General features: G+C 42.5%; 1 protein-coding gene across 3 annotated transcripts in view; it reads right to left on the reverse strand.

Moving 5' to 3' along the window:
- The window catches only part of Atp2b1 (ATPase plasma membrane Ca2+ transporting 1), a 97,532-nt gene extending 92,296 nt beyond the window's left edge, over positions 1-5,236 (reverse strand). For 2 of the 3 annotated variants that reach the window (XM_021225980.2, XM_021225979.2), the window contains exon 1: positions 5,098-5,235. The gene's annotated coding sequence lies outside the window, so the exon portion shown is untranslated. Of the gene's footprint in view, positions 1-5,097 lie in introns of all 3 variants that reach the window. The other variant, XM_021225981.2, reaches the window with a different exon arrangement.
- Positions 5,237-23,772: the final 18,536 nt, after the last annotated feature.

The raw sequence follows: 23,772 nt of genomic DNA on the forward strand, positions 1-23,772 counted from the left end.
AGTTATTGCAAGACAAAACATGGTCACTGAAAACAAGATTTTTAAAAGTATTATAAATTTAACTATATTTTACAGATGTTCATACTCATTCACTCACTATTAGCAAATCAGGATATGTGTGAATTGTTTATTAATCCAAAGATAAGCAATAATTAAACTATAAATTTAAGCCTAAGTAAATTTGTTTTTATTATAGTTGTAAATTTATGCTGATCAGAAGATGACCTTTCAGCCGGGCGTTGGTGGCGCATGCCTTTAATCCCAGCACTCAGGAGGCAGAGGCAGACGGATCTCTGTGAGTTCGAGGCCAGCCTGGTCTACAGAGTGAGTCCCAGGACAGCCTCCAAAGCCACAGAGAAACCCTGTCTCAAAAAACCAAAAAAAAAAAAAAAAAGAAGATGACCTTTCATGTATTAGGAATATGAATATAATATGAACATCCATAAACTTATACAAACACATACAGTGAGAAGAGCAATGAGAAGAACTAGGAGGGTACTTCTGGGTAAAATCTAGAGTCCAGGTCTGGCTGATTTATCTGTAGCTATGTGACACTGAACCTAGATAAATCACCTTGACTACCAGGGGAAAAAGGTACAACTGTGTAAGTAACTCATTTTGAAAAATGACTTGCTATGAGAATCAAGCAGCACAGCATGTTAAAAACCACACTAAATAACTATGAGCATTTCTCAGTCACTAGTATAAAGTATCAACAAGAGTGAAACCTGAAAAGCTACTATTAACATCTGGTATACAACAGAGTATCAGCAGAAAAGTAAAAAAAAATTCACAATGAAGACTAGAGTCAATTTTTCAGCTACTATTAGATATTGCTTATTACTGAGTATCTTCTATGCTACAAATATGAAACATAAGAATTAAATTTAGCAGACGCAGGTGGATCTCTATGAGTTCAGGATTAGCCTGGTGTACATTGTGAGTGCCAGCCCAACCAGGGCTACATAATAAAAATATGGCCCATCCCCCCCAAAAAAGTATTACATGTATTTACCTTATGTGTCAATTTATGACTTATTTCTAGTATGGTGATATTGACTGTGAACAGAGTAGGAGTTGTGAGTGTACTTGGTGTGTATGTATAAGTTCCATTTCTAAAAGCTAAGAAATTGTCACTTCTTTTAAAAAATGTTCCTTGTATATCATTGTCCTTGTAATGTTACCTCAGAGTCTGTAAATCCCAATAAGCTATTAATAGCACCTTTCTATAAGACATTTACCAGAAAATCATTTCCCTTCCAACTAATCAAGTAAATATTTTTACATGAGATGCAGAAACTTAAGTCTCTGCTTCCTGATCCTTACTCTTCCTGTTTTTTTCATATTAATTATGAATTTCATAAGAGATGAAAATGCTAGTTTAAACCTTATATGTATAAAATAAGGAAATTGTCAAATGTTTTTGATGTTCAATATTATAATAGTTTTGCTGCGTGACAAATCCTTGCAATACTCTTTTCCCGTAAGATTGTTTCATTCAAAATGAAGTTAAGAAGTTTGCCCAGAGAAATTAGTCAACTGAATCCCCAAGCAAAGGATTTTATCAAAACATACTTAACTTATTAATTATTCTGCATGCATCAACTTAGTGGTTTTAGGTGTCCCAGGTTACAAGGGCCATATACTACGGCTTTAAGGAGGCCTTGTAGCAGTGAAGGCATAAACAATCTAACATCTCAAACGGATTTTTTGCTTAATTATAGCTTAATACTTATCTACAGCTCAACATCTAACATTTTACAGCAGTCAAAAGAACTCACAAATGTTGAATTAAAATTTAAATGAAGATAAAACAGCAATAATAGCTTGTGGTCTGTAATTAAAATCTGTATTAGGTAATATCTATGTTAATTTACCCAATATTTAAAAGCTACATCCTTTTCTCTTGTGTTCTATGGATGACAATAAAAAATTATCCTCTGCCTAAAGAGACAGTGTACCTTAAGATCTGGACTTGAGAAGGGGGAGAGAAGGCTGCAAAGAGAGCAGGGGTATCTCATCCGCTCAGCTGTCACTACAGCATCTCTTTGCCCCAAGCCTGAAAAATTCCATTTATTTTTATATGCGATGCATCTGAGGAGTCGTAAGCAGAAATAACTTTTTCCAACATGGTCTTGATTAAACTCTGAATTTAAGTATCCCTGTTCAAAGTGCTCATTCGTATTTACCTTAAAGCAAGTAAATAAAAAGCCCCCGGTGAAACCATGAAAGGCAGGTAAACGAAGATAACAAATGAAAAAGAATTACTATATCATATTCAGGCCAGAAAAAAATAATTTTACCACATTTTAGGTGTTTATTTTAGAACCTGTTCATAGTTCAGCAGTTTAAAAAAAAAAGCACTACCATGCTGGTAGGTAATGGAATTTGCTGGAATGTCTAAACACAGTGGACAACACTGCTGCATTGCCGCCTTTCCTCGGCCGATCTAGATCATCAATATCCTCTTATTTTATTATCAACATGAGTCAAACCAATTCCTCACCTCATCTTAGAAGGCTATGTAAGGTCTCAAGCTTCAACTAAAAACAAAACACCATAGTTTCCTACACGGTTGTTGAAATTCCCCTCAGGATCTAGAAATTATAGACTATAGAAAGATGAAGACAAATCCCCCTGACTTCTAAATGGGCACACGGGTGAGGACAAGTGTGGGAAGAAGGCACACTCTTATTTTCACCGTTTGATGGGGTGGGGGATTAACAAAATTTTAAATCAAAGGTGGCGCTCTGTCCTCATCTCACCCGAATGTGACTCACTTTTGCAGACTATATGGTAGAAAATAACAGTTACTTTTCAAAGATCTTTGCAGTTACACCCAAGCCGAAATCAGGGCAGAGATCCACCCTTAATGACAGCAATTTAACTGTCTTATCCAAAGCAAGGGAAAAACTAAAACAGCTCCCTGAAAACATGGCTTAAAAGGCCCATTTCATACACTAGCTTTCAAAAAGCTCCCAATAGGAAAAGAGTATTTCTGTTTACTTCCAATCTGAACTCCTCAGGAGGGGAAGAGAGAGAGACTGGGTTGGGGGCACTGAACTAAGCACACAAGTACAAAAGGCAGACTCTTCTCCGATCCCTCTTTAATTCCCCCAGTCCAGTCCCTGCCACACGCAAGGACAGGGAGTCTCCCTAGGGAAGGCTGGTGGCTCTCCATTCACTCACACGGGCCACCATCCAAAAGGATGCCCTATGAGCGCTTCATACAAACCAGGCCCTTACAAGTGCTTATTATTATAAAATACACCTACGCTGAGCAAGAGCCTTATTTTAAAGTAACGACTGTCCTCAGGTGGGGGAGGTGAAAGCCTTCCATGTTGAAAGGCAGGCTGTCCAGACGTGCATATACCCACAAACGTATGAAAAAAAATCCATATAACTAATTTATCAGGAACAGCAATCGATACCAACGGGAGCCATTAGATTATTAATAAACCCAGAAAAGTGGCGTGCAGAGCAGCCAACGGTGGCTGTCTGCAGCGCTCTAGCCCACCGGAAGGGTAAAAATCAGGCCACCGAGGCGGCTGGCGTCCTCGGCGGTCCTGCAGACCCCCCTACCCAAGCCGAGCAGCCAGCCCCAGCTCTCCTGGGGTCCTACCCCCGCAACAGCAAAAGCACTCGCAATGCTGGAGTCCCGCAGTAAACTGGTGAATGGAAATGCGCACAGACACCAACCTCGGCAGGGACCGAAGCGCAGACCCAGGGGTCGCTAACTAGCTAAGTCACAAAATTCTCTTGCCAGATGAAATAGAGAGGAACCCCCACCCTCTCCGCCTCCCCGCAATTGGAATGCCACCCTCCTTTCCACTGACCCTTTCCGGGGACCCGAGGACGGCGCAGATATTTTTTTTTCTTTTAAACTAAGTCCATAAACATGAATCGGAAGCAACCGTCAACATCCTGGGGGGCCAGACGCAAGACCTGAAGAGAGCGTACAGGCGGCTCTCCAACTCCCCGGGAGTCACCGTCCTGTCTGACACGCATCTATCACACCACCCCCGCCGGGGGACCGACGCACGAACCCTCACCTTGCGCCCGCAGCAACCTCTCGGGGGCCCAAGCCGGGGATTAAATAGGTGACCCTCCCGGGGCGCGGGGAGAGGGAGTGCAGGGCACGGCTGCCCTCAAGGTCACCACGCGCCGGGGTGGGGGCGACCGGCGTTCGGATGGGCTGTGGCGGCTGCGGCGGCAGCCCCGCGAAGTAGGCGAGCCGCGGCTGTAGCCCAGAGGCCACCGGGACGGCGACTCCGAGCTGGAGCCGGCGCTGGGGCGCGCGGCGAGGAAGCCTTCTCACCTTTACCGTCCCCTAGCAGGAGCGGACCCCGGCGGCTCCGCCAACTTCGCGGGGACCCGCCGCGCTCCACCCCGCGCCCAGCTGTCAGGACCCCCGCCGCGCCCTGCGCGCTCCGCCCGGCCTCCCCCGCAGGTGGCCGCCCCCGCCGCGGGCGGCCACCGACCGCCACTCACCTCGCCCGCAGCGGGAACCATTTTTTCCGAGGGAAGAATCGAGGAAGGCTAGGCGGGAGGGTCGGCGGGGGCGGAGGGGGGAAGCGGGGATGGCGGCGTGGGGTCTCGGGACGTGCCCGCAAGCCGGCTCGCTGGGCTCGGGGCGCCACGCGGAGGTGCGCCTGCACCTCGGGAACCAGGCGGCCGCCGCGGAGCCCAGAGACTCGGCGTCCACCAGCCGGGGCTCCCTACTCACGCTGCACCGCGAGGAGGCGGCGGCGGAGAAGGAGGAGGCGGCGCCGGGCCGGCCCCCGCCCAGAGCCCGGCGGTCGCCGACTGGCCGCTCGCGTCCCCGCAGGACCCGCCTCCTCGGCTCCGCAAAGCCGCGCTCAGGGCGCGCCGCGCTCGGCACAGCAGCTCCGCCGGCCCCGCGCCGTCGTCCGCTGCAGCAGCGGGCGGGGTGCAGCCCGGGGCGGGGTCCGGGGGACCCCGGGAAGCAGACGGCCGAGCACGAGGGGCTGCGAGCAGCTCCGGGGCAAGGGGCCCGTGTGCACCGGGTGACCCGCGGGACCCGTCCGAGTCGGCAAGCGGCGGGGTGGGGTGGGGTTGTTGAGGGGGGACGCTCACCCGTTCCGGTCCGACGCTCCCTTCTCCTCCACACCTCCACGCCTCCCGCTCCACGCTGGCGGCGCAGCTGCCTCCCGCTGCCTCTGCCACCGCCGCCGCCGCTGCTCGCGCGGCCGCCGCTGCCGCCTTGGCTGGGCGCGATCACGTGACGCGGCCCGCGGGGAGCCTGAGGGCGGGCGGGCGGGCGAGCGAGCGGAGCCGGCGGGGCGCGCGCGCACCAAGCGGAGGTTAGTGCGGCTCGGACCGACCGGGACTGGCGCTTCACCCAGAGGGCGTTTAAGGGGAGGATCCGGCGAGCGCGCCCCCGGCTGGCGAGCGCGTGCCCGGGGAGCAGAAGTTGCTGCGCGCGGGACCGAAAGGGTGGCCCGAGTGCAGAGCGGGCGACTCGCGCCTCCGCGGGCGCCCCTCCCTCTCTTCCTTCCCTGTGCGCGCCGGGCTCGCCGCTGCCCCCGCCCCCTCCTGCGCTCCCTTTCCCTCCTGCGGCGGCCTCCGATTGGCCGGCGGGCCTCTGACGTCTGTGTTTCCATGACGTGTCGGCCCGGGGAGGGGCGCTGGGAGGGGGCGGCCGGGGGAGGAGGGGGCGGCGACTCCGTCAGTCACCGGCGCTTCCTAGGCGCGCGGCCGGGCGGCTCCCGCAACGTGGGGCTGCAGAGTGGCGGCTGTCGCTGCGGCGGGACGACCTTCACCTGGGGTCCCCGCTCGAGCCGCCCCCCGCCCTCCCCCGGGGTGGAGGCGAAGCCCGGGCAGCGGACGGGAGAGCGGCGCGGCGCCCGCTCCCCAGCGGACCTGTCTCCCGTCCCGGACGGTGACGCACTCGCGCGACAGCCCCAAGTGCCTCCCCCTTTGGGAAGGGAGCCCACTGTCCCCGTGGGCGCGCTGGCCCGGCCGGCGGACACCGGGGATCCCCGCCGCAGCGCCCAAACGGAGTCCGCGGGCCGGTGCAAACAGGCCTCGCACGGTCGCGCCGAAAGTCCTCTAGTCTCTTAGCTTTGCTTTTTTTTTTTTTTCTTTTTTAATCTTGTTCTACCTGTGGCAAGCTAGTGACTCTTAATTCAGTGTTTCAACCCCGCCCTCTTCTCCTGCTGAGGAGAAAGAAACAGAAGAAAAATCATACCGAGTCATGTGCGGCATTGCGATGGTAAAGGGCAGCCGATTCTGGCCCAACCTTTCGAACACGTTGCAGTTGAAAAGAAAACCGCTCACTATTGCATCTACTTTCCCAAAGGGTTTTTGTTGTTGTTGTTGTTTGCTTTTGACTATCCACATATTTAAAGGTGTGGGCTTTGCCCCATCCTTGTCTAATCGCCTCTGCTTTAACTAAAGGTCCCCAGATCGTTTAGACCTTATCAGTGTTATTTTCAGTATCACTTAACCAGAAGGAAAGAAAAAGAAAGTTCTGTAGCGGTTTTTTCTTGTTGTTGTTGTTGTTGAACCCCTGAAATGGGAGAATTAATAGTTGCACACTCTTCTCAAAAGCACACAGGTAAAGGCAAGCACTGCATTATGTATGCTCACTATCTGATAGCACTTGTTTTAAAATAATGGAAAGACTTGAAAACAAAATATTTGAATTTTAAAAAGCAGATTTTCCAAAATGAAACCGTTGGAAAATGCATTTTCTCCATTTACAACTTAAACCAGGCAGGGCATTACCAACCCTCTGACCTGTGCCCTTGACATGTAAAACTGGCACTGGGCATTTTTTTCCCCTCTGTTTCATCGCAAAGAATTGGTTGGTGTGATACAATAAATAACCCTTCCTGATACTTTTTCAAATCTACAAATAGAAAAGCAAATTAATTAAATTTCATGTAGTAATTTCCAGTATTTTCTCGCCCTGAAATATCTTTCAGAATAGCTCAGACACATTTATGAACCTTTGGCTCTTTCCCAACTTTCCTCCAAGGAAGTTCCCATAGAAAATTGAATTACATATTCTACTTTAATCAAAAATTTGACATTAAAGTAATAAACGAACCATTGTATGCTACACTAGCAAAATTGATAATAAATTGAACTAGAATCTGCTCACTTTATGGGTTTGTTGGCATTCTAAATCATAAAATGCATCTTTTTAAGGTATATGTTCATGAGAAATCACTGAGCATGCTTATCCAACAGTATTGCAGAGGAATTTTTATTTGACTATACAAGTACCCACAAGTGAAAACATATATCCCAGAACATAGTTGTATGCACTTCAATAAACAAGGGTTACATCCATGATAAACTTACTCTCATATAGTCAACATAATTATATATTTGATTTGTATGTTTTCATTCCTTCAGACACAAAATTAAGGCTGAAAGTAATATAGAAGCAACTGCACATTAAGAAATTCAATTTTTTCCTCCGACAGGGCTTCATCCTGAAATCTCCCAAATGACATACTTTTCAATGTAAAAATGCTGAATTGCTTAATTAGGGTTTTTTGCTTCTTTCTGATGAAAGAGATGTGACCAGGGCCTCATGGTGACAGGCAAGTATCCTGGCACTGGCACAGAGCTCAACCCTTCAGAATTATTTCTTATAAAATATTTGGCTACCTAAAGTCAGCAATGCCCTTGTGTATTATACAAGCATGTCATCTTCACCTTACAACTAATTTATTCCATGAATTTAATTGATATGGAGGTATATTAGCATATAATAACAATGCAATACAATTTTCTACTAAATAACATTATAGTTTTTAAATATGCTTTTTAGTTACCATACAAAATTTATAAAGATAAGCTCCAGGAAAGTTACTGTGTTGGATGCTATATTTAAATTGCAGCAACATATTAGGGTTTTAATAGGTACATTCCTTTCATTCCTTTTAATGGTAAAATTGTATTGACATCCTTACTGGTAAAGTGGTTATTTCATGCTTTATAACACTTGCAGAAATTCCTCAGTGTAACCACATGAGGAGAAACATTAGGTTGTTTATTCTCTTAAGAATCCTAACCTAGCATGATTTCATACTTCCATAATCCCAGCACTCAAGAGGCAAAGGCCAGGAGGATGGAGAATTCTAGGCCAGCCTGTGCTACATTGTGAGATCCAGGCCAATACTATACTACATAGCAAGACCCTGCCTTAAAAAAAAAAAAAAAAAAAAAAAAAGAGGCATCAAATAGGTTAACATTAGAGCAAAATTAAGACTCTAACAGTAGTATGTTCTTAAAACAAGATACTTCCCTTAAGTCTTTTACATGTGAAAATGTCAATCCTGATCATAACAGAATACAAAAGGACTGACAGAGGGAGCAGGGTGGAGGAATATCATGTATTTCATAAAATATAATTATGTTCTCAAATTTCCATTAACCTGGAGCTAAGCATTACTTAGCTGAAAGCCCACAGAAAACTTATTAGTAACAAATTAATTATATTTGCTGAATTAAATGGAGTACAATTACATGTAAACCTAAAATAAGAATCTTCAGGTCACAGCATAGAAAATTTTTATATATGAGAAATGCACTCAGGGGGCAAAATGCAAAATAGTTGGATGACATCAGTTGCTGGGAATTATTTAGTGCCAACATACTTTGTACCTTCTTGGAGTAAGGCATTTTCCCCACACCAAATACTATATAACTTAGGCATATGGTATTGACTCCCAAATATAAATTCCAGCCAACACAGAGGTCATACCTAAATGCTGATTTCTCATGGAAGATTTAGATCTGTCTTGTACCAAAAAAAGGCACACATGATTTTAATAGAAAAGAATATGCACAGTAGAAATGCTAGGAACGTTACCTGGGGATGAACAATTTTACCACAATCACTGTCCTTGCCCTTCGTTATTCAAACATGTACTGACCATCTTTAAGAGCACTCACTTCCCTTAAGTAGAGTGCCTTGCTCTCACATTACTAATGCTGGGTTGTGATATATCATAATGCTATGATAAAATTTGGGTGAAATATTTACATTAAGTTTCAACCCAATTTTTGTTTCTCGATTTTCTGTTGTTTTGTTTGAGGTTGTTGTTTTTTTTAAGAAAGGTCCTCATTCTGTAACCCAGGCTGGCCTGAAACTTATAGGTGACCGAGTCTTGCTTTGAATTCCCACTTTTCTTCCTTCTGCCTTTCAATGTTAGGCGTGTACCACTGTACTAATCCAAAACAGTGTCCAGTTATATAATATATGCTCAATAAATGCCATTATTCAGAAACACTCATTTTTCACTTCTTATTACAAAGTGTACTACAAAAATGCACATGTGATTTGTTTAGTCAAATAGATTATAACCATAGAACAGAGTGATTTGCTTGTGAAAAAGACTATATTTGTGATCCTCTTTAAATCAATGCACTTAACCACCAGCCACTGCTTCATCTCACTGATACAGTCTAAGCCTTCTCCAGCAAAAACAAACAAACAAAAAACAACCAAAAAAAGCCCCTTAAATTTATTAAATGAGATGATTTTGGCTAGAGTTAATCAAAAAAAGGACTAACGGTGGCTTTTATGAATACAGGTTATGGTAACCTAGATTGCTATGGAAAACACAAACCACAAAATACATAGGAAGAGCTATTTTACACTGGGTTTCAGCCCATAGTCAATTGTCTCCATTGCTTTACCAGTGGCTCTCAACCATCGTAAAGCTGTGACCCCTTAATACAGTTTCTCATGGTGTGGTGACCTCCGAATATTTCGTTGCTACTTCACAACTGTAATTTTGCCAGTTATTAATCATAATGTAGATATCTGATATGCAGCCACAATGGGGTTGCCACCTACAAGTTGAGAACCCCTGTGATAGGCTGCCTTGAAAGGGACTCCTACTGGGAAGTCTGCTAGAGCCAAGCCGCTTCCTTGGATGCTGGTAGAGAGGTAGAGTAGGGTGGAAGGGGGGCAAGGGAGGGTGGGCAGGAGGCCAGGAACCAAGATAGAGCCTTCAGGGATAGTCTGCTCCCCCAGTGACCTAGGTAGGCCAGTCAACTATAGATCATTCACTAGTGACTCTAGAGCTCTCATGATCCGGGCATCCACGAACCCTTAATGAAACTAAGCCTTCAGCACATGAACCTTCAGAAACATGGCATATCCCAACCACAACAGGTGCCACAAGTTCAGAACAGGTGGTATAGGATCACCTGCAGAACATGGCCATCCAGAACTCAGGTTCAGGGCTCTCTGCCCTACCATTTCTGATAGAGTCTATCACTAGAACTACCATGATTTTTACGATATTGATGTCAGAAAAAATTCTAGTTGTTTTCATCTGTTAGCTTATTTTTCCTGTAATTTTAAAATTGATTTTGTGTGTTCTTGTTTTTTGTTTGTTTGTTTGAACATCCTTCAAGAACCACAGTGAAGAATTACCTTGGTAAGCAATGCAGATTTTTGGGCTAGAACTTCTGATTGAATATCTCAAAAGTAGAAAATTTCTTTAGCTGATTCTTGTGTGAAATGCTCTTTTCTTCCTCTGCCATAGTGTGTGTGTGTGTGTGTGTGTGTGTGTGTGTGTGGTGTTTATGCATGTGTGTATGTTTTGGAGCATGTGTGTGATGCTTCACATACACATGAATGTAGATGATAGAGGAGAGTGTTGTTTGACCTAGGGGTGGGGTATTCACTTAGTTTTTTTAGACAGGGTCTCTCAGTGGCCTAGAGTTTGTCCTTTAGGCTAGGCTGACTGGCCACCAAGCTCCAAGAATCTACCTGTTTCTTCCTTCCCAGTGCTAGGATTGCAAAACATATGCTACCATATCTACTTCTTTTCATGTACATGCTGGGGATGGACTCAGATTCTTGTGCTTGTATGTTACATACTTTATTCACTGAGGTGTGTCCAGCCCTTCTGTGTTTTATAATTGTTCTTTTTATTCATCCTACCTATTTCCAATAATAGACTCTTGCTCTTCAGCATTTTTCTATCCTGATATAAGGTATGCCTGTTTTGTGACTTCAGCTCCTTGATGACAAGGGTGATGCTGTTTTATTAACTAAGTATTTATCAAGCCTGGCAGATGTCACTAAGGTAGGAAAGCAATAAAGATTCTATTTAGGAGACATTAGTATCAAGGTAATAATAGTTCATCTAGGCCGGACGTTGGTGGCGCACGCCTTTAATCCCAGCACTCGGGAGGCAGAGGCAGGCGGATCTCTATGAGTCCGAGGCCAGCCTGGTCTACAAAGTGAGTTCCAGGACAGCCTCCAAAGCTACAGAGAAACCCTGTCTCAAAAAACCAAAAAAAAAAAAAATAGTTCATCTAGCCATTTACACAAAGAAACTTTTATTAAGTACTTGCTACATGGCAGGCCTGGCAGAATTTGGCACCAAGTAAAATGCCAGTTCATTTAGCTCAAATGAATGAACAAAGAAATGAAGTACCATTTCTCTGATGATGAAGTCTAAGTTTATGCACAAACCTGATTTTATTCTTACCCTGTGTGGAAACCTTCCTGAGGATCAGATTTTTTTCTTCCACATAGAAATGATAGCATGAAAGCAATCAACCAGTCACCAAAACAAGACACTGGAAACTGTTTAGTTGATCCATGTGTCTTGGTGTTAGTAGGATAGGGGACATGAGAAGAATGTTGATAAATGTGAGCTTTAGAATTTCAACATATGATATTAAGGGACACAGTTCAGCTCATAATGCCGATTCATTTCTGGTAAGGAGATTTTAGAGTTCACATGTGAAGCCTCTTCAGATCGGCTGGATGTAATTCCTGCATTATGTAACTGCTCCTGAAATGTTTGTGGGTGGTGCGTATAAATGGTACTGAGTATGTAGGAAACAATACTGATAGGAAACTGAGTGTAAAGACACAAGAAATTTGTAAGTCTGGAAATGGAGAACTCAATGGTAGAGGAACAAACAACCATAAGCAGTTTTTAGTTCAGGGAATTATTAAACTTGGAAATGAGTCAGATATATGTAATCACAGAATTTTACCTATAACTCATGACAGGATATGTCTGAAGCAGCCAAGTCTGCCTTCGTGTTGTGTCCCCATGAAGTCATGTTGAAATTCCAGTCCCCTAAACTGATCAAGTAGTGAGGATTCTAAAGAGCCTTCATGAGTAGAATTAATTTGCTTGTAAAATAGTCAAGAAAACTTACTCTGTTCTCTTCAATCTCAGGACACAGAAGACACTGCTTATAAACAAGGAAACTGGCCCTCACCAGATGCTGAGCCCCTTCTCCCTTGATCTTGGGCCTCCCAGCCTCCAGAACTGCATAAATAAGCACCAGTTGTCTATAAAATTTCAAGTCTATGGCATTTTGATAGCATTCTGCATGGGCTACAATGCCATGTGAAGTTAGGAGATTCTGCATCTCACAATGTGTGCTGGTACTGCTTCCTCCTAGTTCACTCATGCCAAGTAAAAGTATCAGGGAGTATCCCCAGAATTATTTTTTAAAAAAGACACCAGTGATATAAGACATTAAAGAAAACTACCTTACACACTTCACTAAGAAACAACATAACGCAAAAGACAGGGGTGGCATAGCAGCAACTGGAAATGGTAAAAGAAAAAAAAAAGAATTGCTTGATGGCTAACTTTGAATTAACAATAACATGGGTGGAAAGATATAGGATGTTTTCTTCAGAGCTCTTTGAGAAACAACTCTCCTAGATCTCCATATTTAGGTAAAATGCTCTTGCCTTCCCAACAGAATCATACTCAAACACTGGAGGTTTCTGCGTATACCAGTTACATGTCTGCATAGTCAACACGTCAGGAATAATTAGAAATGGAGGAGGATGCCAGAGTGAGACAGACATGACAGAAGAGTTGACGAAAAGCTCATGATGTGGCTCAGCATGGACGTCAGTTTCCATGTCTTTATCAGAAGATTGCAAGGAGCAGGGCCTGAAGGAACAAGGGGTTGGTAGAAAGCTTATCAATCATGATAAGAAACAACAGTCGTGCCGCGCCCTCTCCAAAACTCTCACTCACACCTTTATGAATGCTTGCATGTCTGCCACTCCCAAGGCATCCACAGCCAGCCAGAGGGGATTACAAATGGAGCCAAGCCAAGAGAACAGATTTGGTGCTTTCTCCTCATCTGCTCTCCTTGCCCTTGACGCTGGAAGAGTTGCATCTTTGGGAAACGGAAGAGAATGGAAGTACAAAGACTCAGCCAGCTCTTCTCCAGTACACCGGATGATGATGGGAGAGACCTTAGCTTCCAGTGATCTTACACTTTCTTTGTTGAAAACATCTCTCTTTCAGATGTTAACAAACAGGCATGGGAAGCTCACTAGGCCTTGGATCAACGGTTGAAATAGTCCTTCCAGCAAAACATTTCAGCTGCACTTGAGGCCATAACTGAATAGGCACATGTGTTTAGAACAAGAATATATGAGTAAACTAGAAGAGATGTAGCAACTGCAACCACAGTTTCCTGAAAACAGTTTGGGTAGCCTTGTTAGTACATACAGAAAACTGTACTGACAAGGAGTGTCTTTGAATCAAACAAGAAGAGAACACCTACCTTAGAATTTTGTGGATAAAATCCACAAATGCTTATCACTGTGAAAACCTGGCAGTAGCAGGGCCTAGTCAGATGTGTGTTCCTGTGTTCTTGTGAGATCCAGAAATGCTGGGTTCTTCGTTACAGTAATGGGTACAGCATGTCAAAAACCCATTGCTTTCCCAACTCTTCAGCCCCGACTATTGTGGCTTTATGGGCTCCATTTGAGGACTTCTGGATCTTTGCTTTCCTTTTTTGTTTGGGATCTGGGGTCCTCCAAGTTCTCACTGTGTGCCTTGAACTCCAGCAATGGTGTCCTTTCCCTCTTCTTGCCACCTAGGTTCTGATGATGCAGAGATTTCATTTTCTCACATATGTTTCTACCCTGCTTGTTTGCAGCTTAGCCTGGGCTGTCTTTGGCCCATCTGAAACTTTAATTATACCTGTCTCTGGAAGGTGCTCCAATGGCTGACTATTGACTTGCCAAGTTTTTTTTTTTTTTTTTTTGAGACAGGGTTTCTCTGTATTGTTTAGCAGGCTGTCCTGGAACTCACTCTGTTATCCAGGCTGGCCTCGAATTCACAGAGATCCGCCTGCCTCTGCCTCCCGAGTGCTTGGATTAAAGGCATGTGCCACCAACGCCTGGCAAGATTCTTGACTCTTTTGTACTTTTTTAGCTTTCCAAGTTCCAAATCCTAGATGCCTTTTAATGCTTTGCTGCCATTAATTGCAGTGTGTTTCTATTCCTAAAAGCTGTAGGTTATTATGCAAAAACTCAAGTGCCAGGTTTTTAAGAGTTCCTTTAGAATTGCTAGACAGGACAAAATCTTGCAATTCCTCTTGGTTGTCCATCAGAAATAATTGACAAGACTGTTACTGAAGTCACCACACAACTTTGTTGCAAACTACAGTAAAATCAAGCTGAAACGGAACTGGAAATTTACTCCCTGTTGGTTAATTTTCTTAGTGCTAGATGGTGCTAAGCAGGCTGCTAGGGGAGAAAAGGTAACAACTGTCTTACACAGCTGTGAACTACAATAACAGCCTACTGGAGAAAATGTCTTCACTGGTACAATACTGGTATGACAGCTTTGGGGGTAACCAACCATTCTCTGCTTGGGGTCGAGGCTCACTCTGCATGAAGGAAAGTCAGTCAAAACCCTACTATTGAAGAGGTTAGTGGAGTATTGCTGTGACAGGCCTCACTGTCTTGTTTTGGGAAGGATTATGGAAAGGCTTTGAAATTTTGGCCTAGAAAACTCATTGAGTGTTGAGAAAATATTGGCCTCTTCAATAGGAAGAATGTTGAGGGAAATACAGAAGATGGAGACCTGACTTGTGATGTTTCAGAGGGAAGTGAAAAGACTTTGTCAGAGCCATTTGTTATTTTGAATTAGTATTCAGGAACTCTGGCTAGCTGGAGCTGAAGAGTTAGTTGTAATCAATAAGACAACAGAGCTACTACAGTGAAATCTTTGCTTTGCTGGGGTGCTCGATGCTGGTTGACTGGAACTGAGAAACTAATAGTGATCAAGAAGGGATCAGCATCGTGGAGGTGAAATCTTCTGAGAAGTGTTTCCTGAGAGCACACAGGAGCTGTGTTCCACAGGCAGTCAAGGCTGTACTTCAAGCTGGAAGCTGGTAGTGTAAGAGTGACCCAGATGGTGCTAGTTTTGAAGGTTGTGGAAAACAGCTCAGGCTTGGCACTGTGAGAAGCCAGGAGAGGGCCATTGTTGAAGGGGCAGCCTCAATGGCAGTTGAAGGCGCAGAATTGAAGGGTGATAGAGAAGCTGAGACTTGGCACCATGAAGAAAGCCCGTAGTGAAAATTCAGCCCAGTTTCAATAAAAGACCCTAGCATTTTGGAGATGCCAGTTCCATAGGATGACCACCAAGAATAGTAACAGTGGTGGAGTGGAGCCAGCCAGAGTCTAGTAGACAAATTGTGTGTGTTGCAAAGGGTAGAGCCAAAGAAATGACCCAAGTCCCTTGGAGGAATCTAGAAGGTGGTGAGTAGATTCCAGACATTAGACATTGAGTTATTTACACGTTTGGAGTTTGGTTTTGCTTTGATCTGATTGTGACTGTGCCCTAGTTCTTCCCTCTTGAAATAAGAAAGTATTTCATGCATTTTTGATTTTACCAGACCCCACAGTTGAGAAACTTTGAATTTTAAAAGACTTTGGATTTAAAAAAAATTGGCTTTTTTAAAGAGACTAAACTTTTAGTGTTTGAATTTGTAAATACTGTGAGACTTTTTAAGTTATTTATATTTTTAATGTAGAATCTTGGGGATGAATGAGAAAGAAAATGTTGTTGCTTAATTGTGATGTGTTTGGTGTTAAGTTGATAGGGGGTCAGTTGTGCTGGAATGTTTTATGTCAGCTTAACACAAGCAAAAGTCATCTGAGAGGAGAGAACCTCAATTAAGAAAATACCTCCATAAAATCGGGCTGTAGGCAAGCCTGTAAGGCATTTTCTTATTTAGCAATTGATGGGAGAGTTCCAAGCCTATTTTGGGAGGGTTCCAAGCCATTCTTGGACCTGGGCTCTAGAAGAAAGCAGTCTGAGCAAGCCATGAGGAGCAAGCCAGTAAGCAGCATTCCTCCATGGCTTCTGCATCAGCTCCTGCCCCCAGATTCCTTGCTTCAGTTCCTGTACTGACTTCCTTCAGTGATGAGAAGCAATGTGGAAGTGTAAGCCTAATAAACTTTCTTTTGGTGATAACATTTCAACAGAGCAATAGAAAACCTATCAATATAATTTGTACACATATATGTGCATATGTAATTTTTCTTAAGTATTTCCAAATTTAATGTTAGAGTTTTAATAATAAAATGTCCAAAACCAGATATGATGCCTCATGCCTATAATCCCAGCACATGGAGGTAGGAGAATCAAAAGTTCAAGACCATTCTTGGCTGTACAATGAGTTCAAGTCCTGTCTCAAAAATAGGTATAAATAGATACCTGCATGTGTTTATATATTTTCCTAGTTCTAGTAATATAGATCATGATATGTGAGAGAAAGGTTTCTATAGTCACATCATGGCATTGCCAGTGTAGGAAGCTGTTGTAATTAGTGCCAAGCAGCTCTTGTGCCTGAATAAGATGTAGCATAGGATGTGGAGACTGTACTTGAGCACTGCACACTTCTAGTAGCATTGGTAATTTACCAATAATAAGAAAGATAATTTCAAAGAAATATATGACTTGTGCAACAGTGTAATATAAATTGTATAAGCTTCTGGGCCGGGCGTTGGTGGCGCATGCCTTTAATCCCAGCACTTGGGAGGCAGAGGCAGGCGGATCTCTGTGAGTTCGAGGCCAGCCTGGTCTACCGAGTGAGTTCCAGGACAGCCTCCAAAGCAATACAGAGAAACCCTATCTCGAAAAACCAAAAAAAAAATTGTATAAGCTTCTGTAGGGAAGTTTTTAATGAATTAAAGTATTAAACTTGGTTTTGAGGAAGATTCAATATGGCATCTAGAAAGAACCTGAGGTTAGGTCCTAGGTAACTTGGACTCGAACCCCAGTTCTGAAGTTTACATCCATATTGTCTTGTTCAACCAGATCCTTATCATTTCTGTTTTTCCTCTGTGTAAAACGACAACTTTCTAGGGATCTTTTGAGAATGAAGTTACACAATGCAGTTTTCATAGCAGGTATTCAGTGACTAGGTCTTTTTTTGTTTTTTTGAGACAGGGTTTCTCTGTGTAGCCTTGATTTTCCTGGAATTTTCTTTGTTGACCATGCTGGCCTTGAACTCATAGAGACCCTCCTGTGTCTGCATCCCGAGTAAAGGAATTAAAGGCATGAGTCAATACACCTGGTCAATGACTAGGTTTTTAGCCACTGCCCTACATAATCTATCACATTTTAGAGTAAGACTTAAAATTAGACTTAAAATGCTGTCGCCCTTTAATACATGTTGTATTGATCCCCAACCATAAAATTATTTTGTTGCTACTTCATAACTGTAAATTTCACTACTGTTATGAATTGTAATGTAAATACTTTTGCCAAGGGAGTCAAGACCCACTGGTTGAGAACCATTGTATTTAGTATCTGTAAAAGTAATATAATGAATGGAAAATGAGTGGAATGCAGTTAAAAATTTATACAGCTTCACAGGAAGTTTTTGAATTTTATAAACCGTATTAATCATTGTATGGGAGATTTTGAAAGTTTAAGAAATTTGAAATAGTAAAGACATTGAGATTAAGGTTCTGTTTGTATGACATATTAGTTAATCTACTAGCTCAGATTATTTTGATCAGATAAGAAATTCCTTCTATTTTTAGAAGACCATCACAATTCAAGTTAAAGTCAGCTATGTTGCTACATAGGATGACAAAAAAAATTAGCAAAATGTCTTTTAGTAGCTATTAACCAAGAAAGAAGATAGTTTCCCCTGAAAAAAAAAATTGTGTTGGCTACTTTTTTGTTGCTATGTTAGAACACCAAGATCAAAAGCAAGTTATGGAAGAAAGAGTTTATTTTGGCTTATGGCTCCAGTGGAATGAGAGTCCATCGTGATGGGGAGACGTGGCAGGAGTAGGATTTGGGGAGATCACATCTAGACTGTAAACATGAAGCAGTGAGTGTGAACTGAAGTGGGGCGAGGCTGTCAATTCTCAAAGCCTTGTCCAACAATGTACTTCCTCCAACAATGCTGCCAACCCTGCAGCTGGGAGCTAAGTAAATAGCCCAGATTGCTGCACTGAACTGTACTGAATTTACAGAACGCCTTGAGAGGACATGCTATTAAAGTCTGGGGTTTACCAGAAGAAGGCAGCATTTTTTTAAAGCGGCCCTTAAAATTAACATACTGGATAAGCTGCTTATTATAGACACAGCCTATGAGATCCTTCATATAGATCCAGAAGTTAAGCAGTGAATTTCTAAGCCCAACTAATGAGACTATTGCACTGAGACTGAAATCTAAAAATAGCATTTCAGATAACCCAAGAGCATTTTGAGAAGTAAATTTATACTCTATATGGCCATTTCTAAAATGCTAAAAGCAACATTGATAACCACTAATATGTTGGAATGTCTCTGAGCTGAAATGAGGAGCATTTCTGTGCTTAATTAACTTAGAAATATACCAGTGATAATGGGAATGTGCGAGAGAAGGATATTTTAAATTACTGTAAAGGATACATCTCCTTTTAATTAATCTTAATAGTTAAGCTTTAAAATTTATACTGAAATATGCAAGCAATAAATAAAACCTTACTTCACAAGTCGGGACTGACAGCTATCATTGTTTTTTAAATTGTTCACAATAACGGGAGAAGTAAGATACAGAACCATTTAGCGACTGAACTCTTTGGAGGCCATAGAAACTATTTACTATTTCAGTCATTCTGACGCAGTGGATACTCAAGAAGGCATGGATAAAACTGGTGAGATCTTTATAGTTCTACTCATTTATCTCTAAAACAGAAGCAACACTGAGCTTGTATTTCTTCCAGGGATATAATGAAGTGCAAAAGCAGGTTTTGAATAACTCAGTGTCCATCCCTGAAATCTGTTTACAGGAAAAGTCGTTGTATACAAGACCCTTCACCTAGACAAGGAAGCTAAGTGACATGTGGTGGCGTGTGCTCCTATGCCTAGGGTTCATTGATGCAAAAGGAAGAAAGCTGTGGGGACAATGCCTGTGTCCTTAAAAATAGTCTTCTTACTGAATTACAAAGCACTAAAGTCTACAGATGAGCGCAGGATGCATTACAGGATCACAATAGTGTATGAACTAGAGGCATGGAAAGACAATCAGCCACTTGTTTTTTTGTTTTCTCGAGACAGCCTCTGTGGCTTTGGAGGCTGTTCTGGAACTAGCTCTTGTAGACCAGGCTGGTCTCAAACTCACAGAGATCCCCCTGCCTCTGTCTCCTGAGTGCTGGGATTAAAGACGTGCGCCACCACCGCCTGACTCCATCTTAATTATTTCAAAGTAGGAATTTAAGCCTTTCTTCAAGACTGGTGTTTTAAAACTAATGAAATAAAAATAAAGTGAGTATTTGTGGTATTTTTTTCCAAAAGGTTTTACAGTTCGAAACAGAGCACAGGCTTTTACAAATATCTTCTCTAGCTGATATAAACCAGACCCTCCCTTGATAAGCATTTACAGTATGCGCTCGCCTTTGTCCACCGGTCACAGCTGCAGCTGGCCGGTTAGTGGTTGTCCTTCCACATGCAGGGTGTGTGGCTTGGAAGAAGGACCTAAGGCAAAAAAAAGTGGTATGGCTTGATAGAATGAGATAACAGGGAGGAAATGGATTTTTGAGTTCAAAATGGTTGAGAAAATGAAGTCTACTATTGCTGCAGGAAACTAACTGGATAAAATGTAGATGGTATGCTAAGAACAGAGAAGCATGATGGGTTTGGAGGAAATCTATTCAAAGGATATTTAAGTCACCAAGGCAAAGATGATCAGGATGCTGAATTAGTGTAGGTATTGAGCATAGGGAGAAAGACGTAACAGTTGTCTTCAAATATCAGGGGTATTAGCTAGAAAAGATAGTTTATCTACCCATAGGTAATTATTTGCTTGATAGAAACAATTTTTCTTGTTTATTCAACAGTAAGTAACTAGCTCCATTTTGAGCACCATAATAATATGGTAGGTATGACAGACACAAGGATCTTAGTCTGGTAGAACGATAACAACAAAAAAGAAATTCTAGTTTAGTGTGGCAAGTGCCAGTTATCCACGTGTGCGGGGAGCTCAGCAGAGGAGATGATGCCCATTTTGAATTTGGAATTTTAAATATCAGTTTGGGCTCTATGGTGGCATTTAAGGTTCTCAGGCAAATATGTGGAACTAGAAGAAACCATACCTAGTGAGGTAACCAAGATACAGAAAGAAAAACATGGTATGTACTCACTCAAAAGTGGCTATTAGACATAGAGCAAAGGATTACCAGCCTACAGTCCACATCCCCAGAGAAGTTAAGAAACAAGGAGGACCCTAAGAGAGAAATACATGGACCCCTGGAGAAGGGGAAAGGGACAAGATCTCCTGAGTAAATTGGGAGCACAGGGGGAAAGGGAGGGAGAGTAAGGTAGAAGAAGGGGGGAGAAGGACTTGAGGGATCAGGAAGGTTGAGTTAGGGTAAGAACAGAGGAGAGCAAGAGAAGAGATATCTTAATAGAGGGAGCCATTATGAGTTTAATGAGAAACTTGGCACTAGGGAAATTCCCTACTAAGAATCTAAGCAGCCGGGCGGTGGTGGTGCACGCCTTTAATCCCAGCACTCGGGAGGCAGAGGCAGGCAGATCTCTGTGAGTTCGAGGCCAGGCTGGACCGACAGCCTCCAAAACAATACAGAGAAACCCTGTCTCGTAAAACCAAAAAAAAAAAAAAAAAAAAAAAAAAGAATCTAAGCAATAGTGGAGAGGTTAATGCCCTTCCCATGTAATGAGATTGATGACTAGCTTAAATACCATCCTAGAGCCTTCATCCAGTAGCTGATGGGAGCAGAGGCAGAGATCCACAGCTAAGCACTGGGTTGAACTCCTGGAATCCAGTTTCAGAGAGGGAGGAGTGATGAGCAAAGGGTCAAGACCATGCTGGGGAAACCCATAGAAACAAGTGACCTGAGCAAGTGGGAGCTCACAGACCCCAATCCTGAGAAACCAGCATAAGACCGAAGCAGGCCCCCTGGACGTGGGTGTCAGTTGGGGGGCCTGAGCAGTCTATAGGACATGTGACAGTGAAGCCAGTATTTATCTCTAGTGCATGAATGGACTTTGGGAGCCCATTCCTTATGGAGGGAAACTCTCTCAGCCTAGACACATGGAGGAGAGCCTAGGTCCTGCACCAAAAGATGTGACAAGCTTAGATGATCCCCTATGAGAGGCCTAACCCTCCCTGAGGAGTGGATGGGGAGTGGGATGGGGGGATTGGTGGAAATGGGAGGACAGGAGGGAGAGGGAACAGGGATTGGTATGTAAAATGAGATTGTTTTTAATTTAAACCAAAATTAATTTTAAAAAATTGAATTCTATTAGATTCTGGTACTAGCTGATGACTGTACTATTAAAGGAACATTTTTCTTGTTTGTTACTGATACCAGTTGAAACACCTGAATCAAATAAAATGTCTTAGAATGTTAAAGATTAAAAGTATATATATACATGTATATATTCCTGCTGATAATCCTAGGCACTGTATCGGGAAGAATAAAAGGGGGAAGGAAGATAGGACAGTAAGAGAGTTAAAAACAATGTACTTAAATATGCAAGATTAATACAAACAATGAACAATGCAATGGTTAAGATAACAGAATGGAAAATAGAGAATTCCCCTTTAGTACAAATTCATGAACAATGTATAACACATACACAAACACACACACATTACTTGAAAATTTTATACATATAAAACTTTCCATAATATATGCACATGGTTGCTACATACTGTAACTTATTTAACTCTACAGATATGGCAAAAAGTACATTTTAGATTTGGTATAAATATCTATGGAAGCTAAAATTGTCACATCCAGTCAATTGCCCTGAGTGACAACTAGAAAGTATTGATCTAGGAAGGAGCCAAATGGCAAAATCATTTTTTAAAAAGAAAGCCTTCATAATAAACATATAAAATGCAACCTTATAAGCAGCAAAAATAGTGGAGTTTCAAAATGGCTTTGCAGTAAGATAAAATGATGGGAAATCTCAGACTCCTTTTCTATTTGGGCAGGTTCTTGGTCAATAGTCAAGAGGTCTATTTTTGGAGGCTTTCTATTTCTCCTTTGCTGCTGGTGTCATCTTTTGAATACCAAGTGACTCTCTTGCAGTCCAGCTTCCTTCTTCCAGCTGCTTTATTTCTGGAAAGACCTCCAGTCATCTTCTCATTCTGCACATTAAGGGATAGATGATGATGGTATGAATTTTAGGAATCCAACTATTGGAGGACTAATTTTACTTAGTAAGCAGTCACTCCTTTGTGGGTCTCAAAATAGCAAAACATTTAGTAACTACCTCTGTTGATATGTTTAATTCTTTCCTTCCAAAACAGCTTAATACTTAAGTTGCCATCCAGTTACTTTCCATTGTGCAAACATTTCTCTATTTGCTTCCTCTCCCAGAACGGGATGTGTAGCAATTACCCAGTTCACATTATTGTGGTGATGGTGACTTGGGACATTAAAAGGCATGTGACTTTTGAACTTTTCACCATATCATTTCCACTATATTTTCCATAATGTGTGTGCTAATTGCAAACGTCCTGTGTAATAATTTGTGAAATTTTCCATGACTGCAAAGATACGTAGACTTTTAGTACTCTGGACAAAAGTCCATTTTCCTCTGTTGTTGTTTCCTTGTTTGGCTGCCAAGCTTGCTGATAGCAACCTAATGAACAAAGAGTAAACTATTATCGCTTTAATTGGTCTCCACTGGCTAATTCATAGGAGGCTTTTAGATACGCATTTATTATATAATTAAGAGATTTGTGATTCCTTTTAAGTCATTGGCCATAAAAGGCTTTGTTTAATATAGTAATTACAGTCACTTCTCCTGTTGCCCTGGGTCAGCAGCCTACTCTCACCCTTGCAGATTTTTTTCTCAAAGTCAACTTTGTCTCTGTTTTTGCACTCCCTGCAATCTTCTTCTTTCACAACTCAAGTTTTATTGCTCTTCTCATTTGTAAAAATCATAAGCTCATCAATTTCAAGGACATTGAAATCACCATTCTCACATATAAGGCTTTAGAGATGTTCTGTTTTAAGACAAAACTGTAGCCTTATAACAGGCCATTGTAAAGCACATGCCAGAGATATGTTCTGATTGTGAAATATGGAACTGACAAATAGAACATTTTTAGAAGTCAAGAAAGTTTTGTTGAATATTTGTCTAAGTCTTTTGTTTGAAACCAAGCTGTACTTGACTTCAGGCTACTTTATCTTTGGTTTTTGTTTGTTTTTTGTTCCTTTTTTTTTTCTTGAGAATGTGAAATTCTTCCTTGGTGATTCTGCAAGCTGTTCTACTACCCTTATCAACAGGCACACTCACAATTTGGATTCTTGGATTGCCTGATCTTAACTTTATCTCTTATCTTTACTCAGGCAGCACAGAAAGAACTTGAGCATGCTAAATGCAGTTGATGTTCTTTGTTATTTAGTAGGGAATTAGCTAAAATTAGATTTAACATAGCAGTGTAGGAGTTGGGTGTGGTGGGTTCACTTGTAATCCCAGTATTATGAGACAGAGGCAGGAGGTT

The sequence above is a fragment of the Mesocricetus auratus genome, unplaced genomic scaffold, assembly GCF_017639785.1.
Source record: "Mesocricetus auratus isolate SY011 unplaced genomic scaffold, BCM_Maur_2.0 Super-Scaffold_100011, whole genome shotgun sequence".
Taxonomy (NCBI): domain Eukaryota; kingdom Metazoa; phylum Chordata; class Mammalia; order Rodentia; family Cricetidae; genus Mesocricetus; species Mesocricetus auratus.